Source organism: Phacochoerus africanus, chromosome 5, assembly GCF_016906955.1.
Source record: "Phacochoerus africanus isolate WHEZ1 chromosome 5, ROS_Pafr_v1, whole genome shotgun sequence".
NCBI lineage: Eukaryota > Metazoa > Chordata > Mammalia > Artiodactyla > Suidae > Phacochoerus > Phacochoerus africanus.
In genome coordinates, this window is record NC_062548.1 from 72199375 (window position 1) to 72213008 (window position 13634).

Below are 13634 nucleotides of genomic sequence, written 5' to 3' on the forward strand. Positions count from 1 at the left end.
CATATGCCGTGGGTGCGGCCCTGAAAACAAAACAAAACAAAACAATTATTTCCTCCAGATATTGCCAAATGTCCTTTGGTGGGGCAAAATCATCCTGAGTTCAGAATCCTTGCTCTAACACTCCCCTGCCATATCTCTCCACTGATTCAGAAAGACTTCTTTGAGCCATGAGTCCCAACTATAATCTTGAACTTCTCACCTTTACTTTTTTCTCTTTCAAGTATACCAGGCATATATTTATTTTCTGATATTTCTTTTCTTTTCTTTTTCTTTTTTTTCTTTTTAGGACCACACTCACAGTGTAGGGAGGTTACCAGACTAGGGGTCTAATCAGACCTACAGCTGCAGGCCTACACCACAGTCATAGCAATGCAGGATTCAAGCCACATCTGCAACCTACACCTCAGCTCATGGCAATGCTGGATCCTTAACTCACTGAGTGAGGCCAGGGATAGAACCCACAACCTCATGGTTCCTAGTCATATTCATTTCTGCTGTGCCAAGATGGGAACTCCTGATATTTATTTTCTGATGCCTGAGAGCCTAAGTCCCTTCATCCTTGAGCCAAGGACCCCTGGAAATAGATGCTGGCTGGAATTGGACTCAGGTTGGCACTATTCTTTTGAGTTGATAATCTGGAGATCTAGTTAGCAATTATGCCTATTACACAAATTTCCTTGTCCATCCCACTTTTTCCACCCCACCTCATAGGATGAGCTTGCACTCACTTACCAGTGAGAATACTCTGTATGCCATAAAACCACAGGAAATTTCTTAAAACCATAGAGAAAACTGTCAGATGGCTGCCATTAACTGGGATAATTGTGGAATATTTGAAACTTGAATTGGGCTTTAAAGAAAAGGATGATTTGAAGGAGTAGAAGTGGGAGAGTAAGGACATTAGTAATTCCAAATGTTTCATGCATGAAAATAATGTAAGCAGTGCAGAAAGTTGGAAAACATGGTCTGTTTTGGAGGGCCAATGTTATGAAGAAATGGCCCAGGTAAGAACTAATGAACAGGTTTAGATGTGAAAATAGAATGGTTTTCAACAAGATTTTGAAGGTCTGTCTGCCTGGAGTGATTATTATGTAAAAAATTAAGTATCCCTTAGAAGAAACCTCTCTTCTCAGAGAGAGAGAGAGACTTGGAAACAGTGTACTTGATCAAATACACTACATGCCAGCAAAAATAAATTGGAAAAATTATCCTAATTTCACAAAAAGAAGTGAACAGGCAAGAGACATATGCGGTTTTGACAAAAAGATGAGCATAGGGGCTTATCTCCAATGACAAGAATGGAGGTTTGGGAAGGAGGAGCTCAAGATGGCAGAGTAGAAGGACATAGAGCTCACCTCCTCCCACAAATACATAAAAAATATATCTACTTGCAGAATAATTCTCACAAAATACCTATTGAAATCTTGCAGAAGATCTCATCCAACCAAAAGTGCAGGAAAGATCCCCATGTACCTGGGTAAAATGAAGGGAAAAGGGAGAAGAGAACTCATAATGGGATCTGTTCTTCTGGGAGAGAACTATGAAAGAGGAAATGTTCTTTCAGTCTAGGAACTTTCTTCACTGGCTGGGAGGTCTTCTAGGACAGATGGGAAGCTTCAGGGTCTTGAGAGGAGAATATAGTAGCTGTCCTGAGGTGTCACAGGGTAGATAGAGGTCATCACAGATGGTCCTTGCCTCATCACTGTACTTATCAGCTTGAGACATGTACCTAGTGGTGTTCACAGTGACTGGGAGCTGAAATTTGGGCTTCAGCTGACAGACCTTGAGAGAGAACTTGGTTTGGCTGCATAGAGACAGTCTAAAGGGGCTGGAGTGTGGCCTGGGGCACAACTGGGGGTGTAGGCAAGATGGAGCATTGGTCTGCTATTGTAAACACAAGAAGGGAGGGCTATGGGATGTCATAATAGCCTCATAATCAGCATACTCACAGTGGGGCAGTGCTCCAGCCAATGTAGGTTTTGCATACTTTATGGATAGACACATGCAGAGTTAGGGCTGAACTCTGAGCCAATTACCAGTACTCCCACTGTGAGCCTGGGGGCAAAGCTTTAGGAAATTTTTATGCTGGTGAATTTGTGAGCCCACATGCACACCTGAGGGGTGTCCAAGCCAATTACTGGCACTCCTGCAGTGGAGGTGGCTCCTGAGGGCAATGCCAACAACTGCTTTTTTTTTTCTGGGGGTAGGGGCTGCACACTCCAGGTCACAGGCAGCATCATAGAGTTGCATATCCCATCAAGAGCTCCCAGGAAACAACATACAATGGCTCCTTTCCCAGAGGGATCACCAAAGCCCCACCTACCTTATACCGCAACTTAGAACTGAATCTAGGGGCTTCAATGACTGGGAGCAGATTCTGCCTCTGATAGGGCTGTGACAGCCACAGAGCAGAGGGTGTCCTGCTCAACATTCAGTGCAGGCTTTTGTCATCATAATACCAAACACACCCCCTATCAAAGGAATAAGAGCCAGCAAAATCTGAGAAACAATGTGGAAAATATCAATACCAAAACAACCCTCACACTAAAAATATTGAACTCACAATAGTCTACATAGGGTCAATCCCAAATAAAAACAACCACTTAGCACCACAGTAGAAAAATATTTCTTCCAAATTCATACAGTCAGAGAAATATAAGTAAATTGAAAAAGCAGAGGTTCTACCGACAATTCAAAGAACAGTAGAAATACCCTCAGATAATAAACAAAAAAACCCCAAACTTCTGATAGACCAGTATACCAGAACCAGAATTCAAAAAAGATAAAAAAAATGCTGAAGTGATCAAGAAAGACTATGGATAGAGATGTAGATCACTGTAACAAGGAACTAGAAATTATAAAGAAGAACCAATCAAAATTAGACAACACAATTGATGATATAAAACCAATCTAGAAGCAGTGAATAGCAGACTAAATGAAACAGAAGAACAAATAAGATATCTGGAAGATAGAATAATGAAAATCACTCAATCAGGGCAGTGGACAGAAAGACAAATTAAAAAAAAAAAAAGAAAGCAACATATAAGATCTATGGTGGGACAATATAAAGTATTACAACATGTTCCTCACAGGGTTCCAGGAGGACAAGAGAAAAGGAGATCAAAAATGTATTTTAGAATTCCTACTGTGGCTCAGTGGGTTAAAAACCCAACTAATATCCATGAGGATGCAGGTTTAATCACTAGCCTTGCTCGGTGGGTTAAAGATCCAGCATTACCCAAGTTTCAGCATAGGTCAAAGATGCAGCACAGATCCAATATTGCTGTGGCTGTGATGTAAGCTGGTACCTGCATCTCCAATTCAACACCTAGCCAGGGAACTTCCATATGCTAAAGGTGCAGCCCAAAAAAGAAAAAAAATAGAAAAAAGTACTTGAAGGAGTTACTGCTGTGCAGCTCAGGTTAATGGTCCAGCATCATCTCTAGAGTGGCTCAGTTTGCTGTTGAGTTGCAGGTTTGATCTATGGCCTGGTGCAAAAGGTTAATGATCCAGCACTGCCATTAGTATAGGCTGCAGCTGCAGCTTGGATTTTATCCCTGGCCCAGGAACTTCCATATGCCACAAGTGCAGGGAAAAAAAAAAAAGTATTTGAAGAAATTATGACTGAAAACTTCCTCAACCTAAAATAAGAAAACATATCCAGGTATAGGAGGCACAGAGGGTCCCCCAAAAGGTGAACTCAAACAGACCCACATCAGGACATATCATAATTAAAGCTGCAAAAGTTAAAGATGAAGAGGGTATTCTAAAAGCAGTAAAAGATAAAAGAAGAGTCAGTTAAAAGAGAACATCCATAAACCTATCAGTTGATTTCTCTGCACAAACTTTGTAGGTCAGAAGGGAGGCACATTATATGCTCAGAGTCCTGAAAGGGAAAAACCTGAAATCTAGGATACTCTACTCAGGAAGATTATTATTTAGAATAGAAGGAGAAATAAAGAATTTTGCAGACAAGCAAAAACTAAAAGAATACAGCAACATAAAACCTATCCTAAAAGAAATATTAAATGATCCTCTCTAAATAGAAAAGAAACAAAAATCTACAAAGAAGTGAAAAATCACAATAGGAAAGGCAAATATAAAAAATGATTGAAAATCACGTAAATAATCCAGTACATAGATTACAAAATTAATTTAAAAATCTGTGAAAATGATTATAACCAAAATTAACATAAACTACAGCAAAAAAATAAACATGAAGATGTAAAATAGGACATCAAAATCACAAAATGTGGGAGGGGGGGTAAGAAAAATGTAGATCCTTAGAATGTGCTTGAGTTTTTATGACAACCAATCTAAAGCAAGTACACATAGTTATATACCATATATCCATATGTAACAACATAATTGAAAACCAGGGTAACCACAAGCCGAAAATATATAATAAATTTATAAAAAAACAAAGAGAAAGGAACTCAAGCAAAATACAAAAGAATAACATCAAACCACAAAAAGAAGGAAAAAAGAAGAAATACAAAATCAACTAGAAAACAAGGTTTAAATGGCAATAAATGTATATATTTAATAATATTTTAAATTTGATGGACTAAATGCTTTGACCAAAAGACCTGGAGTGGCAGGCTGGATAATAAAACAGGAATCTACAATATCTTGCATACAGGAGATGCATATTAGGGCAAGAGATATATAGAATGAAATTGAGGGGATGGAAAAAGATATGTAATGCAAAAACAAGTGACAAGAAACTATAACTCATAAGAGGCAAAATAGACTCTAAAACACATCCACAAAAAGACAAAAAGGACAGTATATAATGATAAAAGACTCAGTAGAAAAAGGAAATATGGGAGTTCCCATAGTCGTGCAGCAGAAATGAATCCGACTAGGAACCATGAGGTTGAGGGTTCGACCCCTGGCCTCACTCAGTGGGTTAAAGATCTGGCATTGCTGTGAGCTGTGATACAGGTTGCAGACATGGCTCAGATCTGGCATTGCTGCAGCTGTGGTGTAGGCTGGCGGCAATAGCTCTGATTAGACCCCTAGCCTGGGAACCTCCATATGCTGTGGGGTGTGGCCCTAAAAAGACAAAAAAGACAAAAAAAAGGAAAGAAAAAGGAAATATGACATTCATTAATATCTATGCACCCAACACAGGAGCAACTAAATATATAAAACAAAAACTAATGGACATAAAGAGAGAAATTGACAGGAACACAATAATTGTAGGAGATTTTAACACCCCCACTGACATCAATGTACAGATCTTCCAGACAGAAAATCAATAAGATAAAATATCCTAAATGACATAATAGAATAGTTAGATTTAATCATATCTACAAGATACCACATCCAAAAAAAAACCCAGAATACATATTCTTTTCAAGGACATATGGAACATTGTCTACAGTAGACCACATAACAGGACATAAAGCAAGCTTCAATAAATTTAAGAAGATATAAATTATTTCAAGCACCTTTTCTGACCACAATGGCATGAAACTAGAAATTAAACACAAAGGGATAAAAGAGGGAAAAAATAACACAGAGACTAAACAGAATGCTACTTTAAAAATGAATGGATTAATGATGAAATCAAAGAAGACATTTTAAAATACCTCAAGACAAATGACAATGAAAATATATGGGATGTAGCAAATGCAGCCCTAAGGGGGAAGTTCATAGCAATATGGGCCTTCCTCAAAAAACAAGAAAAATCCCAAATAAACAACCTAACTTACCACCTAAAATAATAAGAAAAATAAGAACAAAACAAAACCTAAAGTCTGCAGAGGGAAGGAAATAATAAAGATCATAGAGAAAATAGAGGTAAAAAAATAGGGAAGGAGTTCCCATCGTGGCTCAGTGGTTAACGAATCTAACTAGGAACCATGAAGTTGGGGGTTCGATCCCTGGCCTTGCTCAGTGGGTTAAGGATCCCGTGTTGCCGTGAGCTGTGGTGTAGGTTGCAAACGCGGCTCAGATCCCACGTTGCTGTGGCTCTAGTGTAGGCCGGTGGCTACAGCTTCAATTGGACCCCTAGCCTGGGAACCTCCATATGCTGCCGGAGCAGCCCAAGAAATGGCAAAAACACACATACACAAAAAAATAAATAGGGAAAAAACCCGCTAGAACCAAGAGCTGTTTTTTGGAGAGGACAAATCTCTGTCTAGACTTACCAAGACTAAAGGAGAGAGGACATAAAATAAACAATAGAAGAAATGAAAATGGAGAAATAACAACTAATGCTACAGAAATACAAAAAGTCATAAGAGAATACTATGAAAAATTATATGCAAACGAATTGGACAACCTATAAGAAATGCAAATATTTCTAGAAGCATACAGTCTACCAAAACTGAATCAAGAAGAAATAGATAATTTGAACAGATTAATCATTAGAAGTGAACTAGAATGTGTAGTTTACAAACTCCCTGCAAATAAGAGTCCAGGACTGAATGACTTCCCTGAGGAATTCTCCCAAACATACAAAGAAGAACTTATCCTGATCTTTCTCAGACTATTTCAAAAGATTGAAGAGAGGGAACACTTCCAAGTTATTCTTTTAAACCGCTATCACTCTCATACCAAAAGCAAAGACACTACCAAAACAGAAAATTACAGGTCAATATCCTTAAGGAATATTGATGCAAAAATCCTCAACAAAATATTAGCAAACTGAATACAACAACACACAAAAAGGATCATATAACATGGCCAAATTGGATTCATGCCAAGGTCACAAAGATGTTCAACATACACACATCAGTCAATGTGATATACCACATCAACAAATGACAACACAAAACCACATGATTCTCTCAATAGACACAGAAAAATCATTTGATAAGATTCAACATCGATTCATGATTTAAAAAACTCACACCAAAGTGAGTATAGAGGGACTGTATCTCAACATAATAAAAGCCAAACACTGGGCCAACATAATACTCAATGGTGAAAAGCTAAAAACCTTCCTGCTTCCAACTAAATTCTGGAACAAGGAAAGAATGTTCTAGAGCACTCCAAGGCAACACTCTCATCACTTCTATTCAACATAGTATTGGAACAAACTAGCCATAGCAATCCGAATAGAAAAAGAAAGAAGGGATATCCAAATCAGAATGGAAGAGGTCAAATTGTCATTATAGGCAGACAACATGACACTCCACATAGAAGAATCTAAAGATTCCACATAAAACTATTTAAAATGATAAATGAATTCGGCAAAGTAGCAGGTTACAAGGTTAATGTACATAAACTCTGTTGCATTTCTTTGTGCTAACAATGAAATATCAGAAATAGAAAGTAAAAATGCAAATTTAAAATCACATCAAAAAATACCTAAGAATAAACCTAATCAAGGAGGAGAAAGATTTATTTCTTTCTCCTCCTTGAAGATAAAGGAGAACAAAGATGAAAACACACTTCATACTCTTGGATTGGAAGAATTAATATTGCTTAAATGGCCATACAACCCAAACAAATCTACAGATTTAATGTGATCCCTTTTAAATACCCATGACATTTTTCACTGAAATATTACAAATAATCCTAAAATTTATATGAAATCATAAAAGATCCAGAAGTGCCAAAGTGATCCTGAGGAAAAAGAACAAAGGTAGTTCTCTTGTGGCTTGGAGGGTTAAGGATCCAATGTTGTCACTGCAGTGGCCCAGGTCCCTGGCCTGGGAAATTCTGCAATCTATGGGCACGCCAAACAAACAAACACAAAAAAACAAAACTAGAGGCATAACCCTTACAGTCTTAAGACAATTTTACATGGAGTTCTCACTGTGATGCAGTGGGCTAATGATCTGGCTTGTTTCTGTGGAGGCATTTGTTTGATCCCAGGCCAGCACGGTGGGTTAAAGGATCCAGCATTGCCTACCTGTGGCATAGGTACAGATGTGGCTCAGAATTGATCTCTGGTCCAGGTACTCCCATATGCCATTGGTGTACCAAAAAATAAAAAGACTATACTACAAAGTTACAGTAGTCAAAACAGCATGATATTCACACAAAAACAGACATATGGATCAATGGAAGAGAGTACAGGGCTCAGAAACAAACACATTTATAGTCATTAATCTTTAGCAAATGAGGCAAGAATACACAATGGGAAAAGACAATTTTTCAGTAAGTGGTGTTGAGAAAGCTGGACAGCCATATTTATATCAGTGAATTTAGAACATTCTTACATCATACCAAAAAATAGACTCAAAATGGCTTAAAGATTTAAGCATAAGAGATGACATCGAAAATCTCCTAGAAGAGAACATAGGCAAAACATTCTCTGACATAAATCATACCAATATTTTCTTAGATCAGTCTCCCAAGGCAAAAGAAAAGTAAAAATAAACAAATGGGACTTAATCAAACTTAAGCTTTTGCACAATGAAGGAAACCAACAAAATGAAAAGAAAACCTACAGAGTGGGAGAAAAATATTTTCAATCAATGCAACTGACAAGAGCTTAATTTCCAAAATAAGCAAATAGCTCATATAAATAAATATTAGAAAAATCAAACAACCTAATAAAAAAGGGGCAGAAGACCTAAATAGTCATTTCTCCTAAATAAACATACTGATGGCCAAAAGGCACATGAAAAATGTTCCACATCACTAATTAGAGAAGTGTGAATCAAAACTACAATGAGCTATCACTTCGTACCAATCAGAATGGCAATTCACAAAAAGTTTACAAGTAATGACTGCAGGAGAGAGTGTGAAGAAAAGAGAACCCTCCTACACATTGGTGGGAATGTAAATTGGTGCAGCCACTATGGAAAACAATTCAAAATTCCTTAAGAAACTAAAAATAGAGTAACCATAGATCCAGCAGTCCCACTTCAGCGCTATTTACAATAGCCATAACATGGAAGCAATTTAAATGTTCATCAACAGATGAATGGATAAATAAGATGTGGTACATATATTCAAAGGAATATTACTCATCCATAAAAGAGAATGAAATAATGTCATTTACAGCATCATAGATGGACTTGGGATTATTATACTAAATGAAGTAAGTTAAAGACAAATATCATATGATAGCTTTATCACTTAACATAAATAAGGACATTTATGACAAACCTGCAGCTAACATGATACTCAATGGTGAAAAGCCTTTCTAAATTTGAGAACAAGATGAGGATGGGTGCTCTTACCACTTCTGTTTAACTGAGCCCTGGAAGTCGTAGCTACAGCAACCAGACAAGAAATAAATGGCATCCAAATTGGAAGGCATCCAAATTGTAAAACTGACAATTTGCAGATGACATGATTCTACATATAGAAAACCTTAAAGTCTCCACCCAAAAACTTTTAGGACAATTTCACAAGGTTGCTGAATATAAGATATAATATACAGAAATTGGAGTTCCCGTTATGGCACAGTGGAAACAAATCTGACTAGGAACCATGAGGTTTCAGGTTCGATCCCTGGCCTTGCTCAGTGGGTTAAGGATCCAGCATTGCCGTGAGCTGTGGTGTAGGTTGAGGACTCAGCTCGGATTTGGTGTTGCTGTGGCTCTGGCGTAGGCTGGCAGCTGTAGCTCCGATTAGACCCCTAGCCTGGGAACCTCCATATACTGGAGGTATGGCCCTAAAAGGACAAAAGACAAAAGACAAAAAAAAAAAAAGAGAGAGAGAGAGATAATATACAGAAATCTATTGAGTTTCTATACATTAATAATGAAATAGCAGAAAGAGAAAAATTTTTTAAAATCTCAATTAAAACCACATCCAAAAGAATAGAAGACCTGGAGATTAACTTAACCAGGGTCATGAAAGATCTATACTCTGAAAACTATGAAACATTGATGAACGAAATTGAAACTGATACAAAGAAATGGAAGGATATCCCATGCTCTTAGAGTGGAAGAATTAATATTTTTAAAATGGACATACTACTTAAAGAAATCTACAAATTTAATGCAATCTATAAAAATATTCATGACATCTTTTACAAAACTAGAACAAATAGTCCTAAAATTCCTATGGAATCTACACTGACACATAGTCACCACCCAAAGTCCATAGATTACTGGTAGTAACTCTTGATGCTTACATTAGTTGGGACAAAAGTATAATGCCATGTATCCATCATTATAATATCATAGAAAGTATTTTCACTGCCCTAAGAACTCTCTTTGTGCTATTTATCTTCTCCCCTCCCCCTCCACCCCCACATATTACTGGTAACCACTGATCTTTTTTGTTGTTTTACCTTTCAGAATGTCATATAGTTGGAATCAAACAGTATGCAGCCATTTCATATTGGATTCTTTCACTTAGCATTATGTATTTAAATTTCCTCCATGTCTTTTCATGGCTTGATAACAAATTTCTCTTTAGTGCTGAATAATATTCCATTTCCTGGATGTCTCACAGTTTATTTATTCATTTACCTAAATGACATCTTGGTTGCTTCCACGTTTTGGCAATTATGAATAAAGACGCTATCACTATTCATTCGCAGGTTTCTATGTGGATGTAAGTTTTCATCTCCATTGGGTTAAACACTAAGAAGTGTGACTATGGTAAGACTATGATTAGTTTTATAAGAAACTGGCAGACTATCTTCCAAAGTGCCTGTATCCTGTTGCAGTCCCACCAGCATTAGGCTCCCTGTTGTTCCACATCCTCACCAGTATTTGATCTTGTCAGTGTTTCAGATTTGGGCCATTCTGAGAGGTATGTTGTAGTATCCCATTGTTGTTTTAATTTAATAAACATTTTACTTTGGAATAGTTTTACATTTATAGAAACGTTTCAATATAGTACAGAGAGTTCCTATGTACCTTTCATCTGTCTTCCTTCTTGTTAACACTTTATAGAATCATGGTACCTTGTCAGATATCATTTGACATTTACGAGTTTTTCCATTATGTGCTTTTTTCTGTTCCGGGAGCCAATATAGGATTCCACATTGCATTTAGAAATGCTTGCTTCTGATTTAACCAAAAATTGTACTTTAATCACATTAAGGGGACTGAGAGAAAAGAAATGAGGGATTTACATATAAAGGAGAGTGAACTCCTTTTCTTTCATACCACAGCAGATCCCATCTAAAACTCAAAAGTCAAAAAAAATTTACTGAGGTAGGAATAATGTTTTTAAAAATGGAAGTAATTGTAGAATAGACGACTGAAAAAATGGAAAGTGGTTGCCTCTGTCTCTTGAGACAGAGCCAATGTGGGCTTTGGAAAGAGAATGCTAGTTTTTTGTTGTGATGACTTTATTACCCTGATGTTTTTAATTATATGCTGGTGCTATTTTATGAAAATAAAAATAAATGTAAATACATAATAAACAGAAAATCTAGTATTTTAAAAATCAGCTAACTAGAAAACTTTCAATAGGTTAAAGGATATTAACAAACCATTTTCAGAAGCAAATAAAAATACCTAATAAATGTCAAAAAGCAAACAGTCTCTCTAAGAATCCAGTAAAGGCAAATTTTAAAAATAGCAGGTTAGGAGTTCCCATCATGGCTCAGTGGTTAATGAATCCGACTAGGAACCATGAGGTTGTGGGTTCAATGCCTGCCTTGCTCAGTGGGTTAAGGATCTGGCATTGCTGTGAGCTGTGGTGTGGGTTGCAGACGCAGCTCGGATCCCACGTTGCTGTGTCTCTGGTGTAGGCCAGCAGCTACAGCTCTGAATAGACCCCTAGCCTAGGAACCTCCATATGCCGCAGAAGCAGCTCAAGAAAAGGCAAAAAAAAAGACAAAAAAAAATAGCAGGTTAAAATTTTTTCAACCGACTTATAAAAGAATGGTAAAAGCAATAATATTAAACATTGATTTTTATGTAGTGAGGCAGGCATTCAAACATTGTTATTGAAATGGGATAAATACTACTTTTTTGTAAAGTACTGTATAAATGTGTATTGAGAACCAGAAAAATGTTCATGATCTTTGACTCAGTAAAAATCACCTTGGAGGTATTACCTTCGGAAATACATCTTAAGGAATCCAAAATATAGAGCAATCTTTACATGTAAAAAAAAAAAACCCTTATGATTTCAAACAAAAAGTGGTATTTAGGAAGCACCCCTACCAATTCTAATGCTAATGTAATAATAAGATTTAGAAAAAGAGGGGAGTTCCCGTCGTGGCGCAGTGGTTAACGAATCCGACTAGGAACCATGAGGTTGCAGGTTCGATCCCTGCCCTTGCTCAGTGGGTTAACGATCCCGCGTTGCCGTGAGCTGTGGCGTAAGTCGCAGACGCAGCTCGGATCCCGCGTTGCTGTGGCTCTGGCGTAGGCTGGCGGCTACAGCTCCGATTACACCCCTAGCCTGGGAACCTCCCATATGCCACAGGAGCAGCCCAAGAAATGGCAAAAAGACAAAAAAAAAAAGAGTAAAAGATTGTGTATATAGCATGATTTCAACTGTGTGTAAGAAGTACTGTAGGTGAAACTTTAAAGGAAATTCATCAATATATTTATTTATTTTTAATGGCTGCCCCAACCCGGCATATGGAGTTCCTAGGCCAAGGATTGAATCTGAGTCACAGCTGCAGTCTAAGCCGCAGCTGTGACAATGCTGGATCCTTAACCCACTGGGGCTGGGTCAGGGCTGGTCGGTGGACCTGAGCCACTGCAGTCAGATTCTTTTTTTTTTCTCGTTTTTTCTTCCACCTTGTCACACCACCGATTGAGGGAAAACAACACAACATTCTGCTGCTTCACCCAAAAGGGTGTTTTCACTCTGCCCTTCCTTGATGGCTCAGTGGGTCATTATCAAAGGGCCCTCAGAGTGCTTTTAGAAAGGGGAGAGATTCACCAATACTGGAGTTAATGGCTATTATTAAAAAGTGGTGAGATTGTGGGTGATATCGATTGATTTGGATTTTCTTTCTTTTTTTTTTTTTTTGGTCTCTTTTGTCTTTTCAGGGCCACACTTGCGGCATATGGAGGTTCCCAGGCTAGGGGTCTAATCAGAGCTATTGCCACCAGCCTACACCACAGCCACAGCAATGCCAGATCTGAGCCACGTCTGCGACCTACACCACAGCTCGTGGCAATGCCAGATCCTTAACCCACTGTGCGAGGTGGGGATTGAACCCGCAACCTTATGGCTCCTAGTTGGAATCGTTTCCGTTGCTCCACGATGGGAACTCCTACATTATTTTCTAATGAGAATACATTGCATTTACCACTTTGAAGAACTTTTAAGTGTTAATTAAAGAATGTGGGTTGCTTGCACAGACACAAGGCAGGAATTTTCAAGTTAAGGACATTGATTTTGATTCCACTTTTGTTCTGGTGCCCATATGCCTTCCTGTCTCCTTCCTAGCACTCTGTCTCCTACCTCCAGGGCTTTGGTTTCAAATAGTTTATTATTTTTTTTTCATTTGCCAAACAGATATTGAATACCTAATTGGTCCAATGCATATGCAGGATCCTATAGGACGCAAATTGATATAAAGCAGAAGAAAGTATGATCTCCTGAATCACAGTTTTAAGCCTCAAGAGGAAACACAAGTATATAAATAATTACAGCACAAGGTAACAAATACTATTTAGTAGAACCCTATGAAATTACATCTTTTGTAGGAAAAAGTCAACTAGTGACAATTTCATGTAATTATAGATGCTACGCAAAGAAGAGTCTTCAGATATAATATACTTTCCAGTGGTATT

At 37.8% G+C, this 13634-nt stretch overlaps 1 non-coding gene across 1 annotated transcript; it reads right to left on the minus strand.

Annotated features, from left to right (window-relative positions):
• Positions 1-12628: 12628 nt before the first annotated feature.
• On the minus strand, positions 12629-12763 carry LOC125128550 (small nucleolar RNA SNORA21). The gene has a single exon (XR_007135257.1). It is a non-coding gene; the product is annotated as a small nucleolar RNA SNORA21 (small nucleolar RNA).
• Positions 12764-13634: the final 871 nt, after the last annotated feature.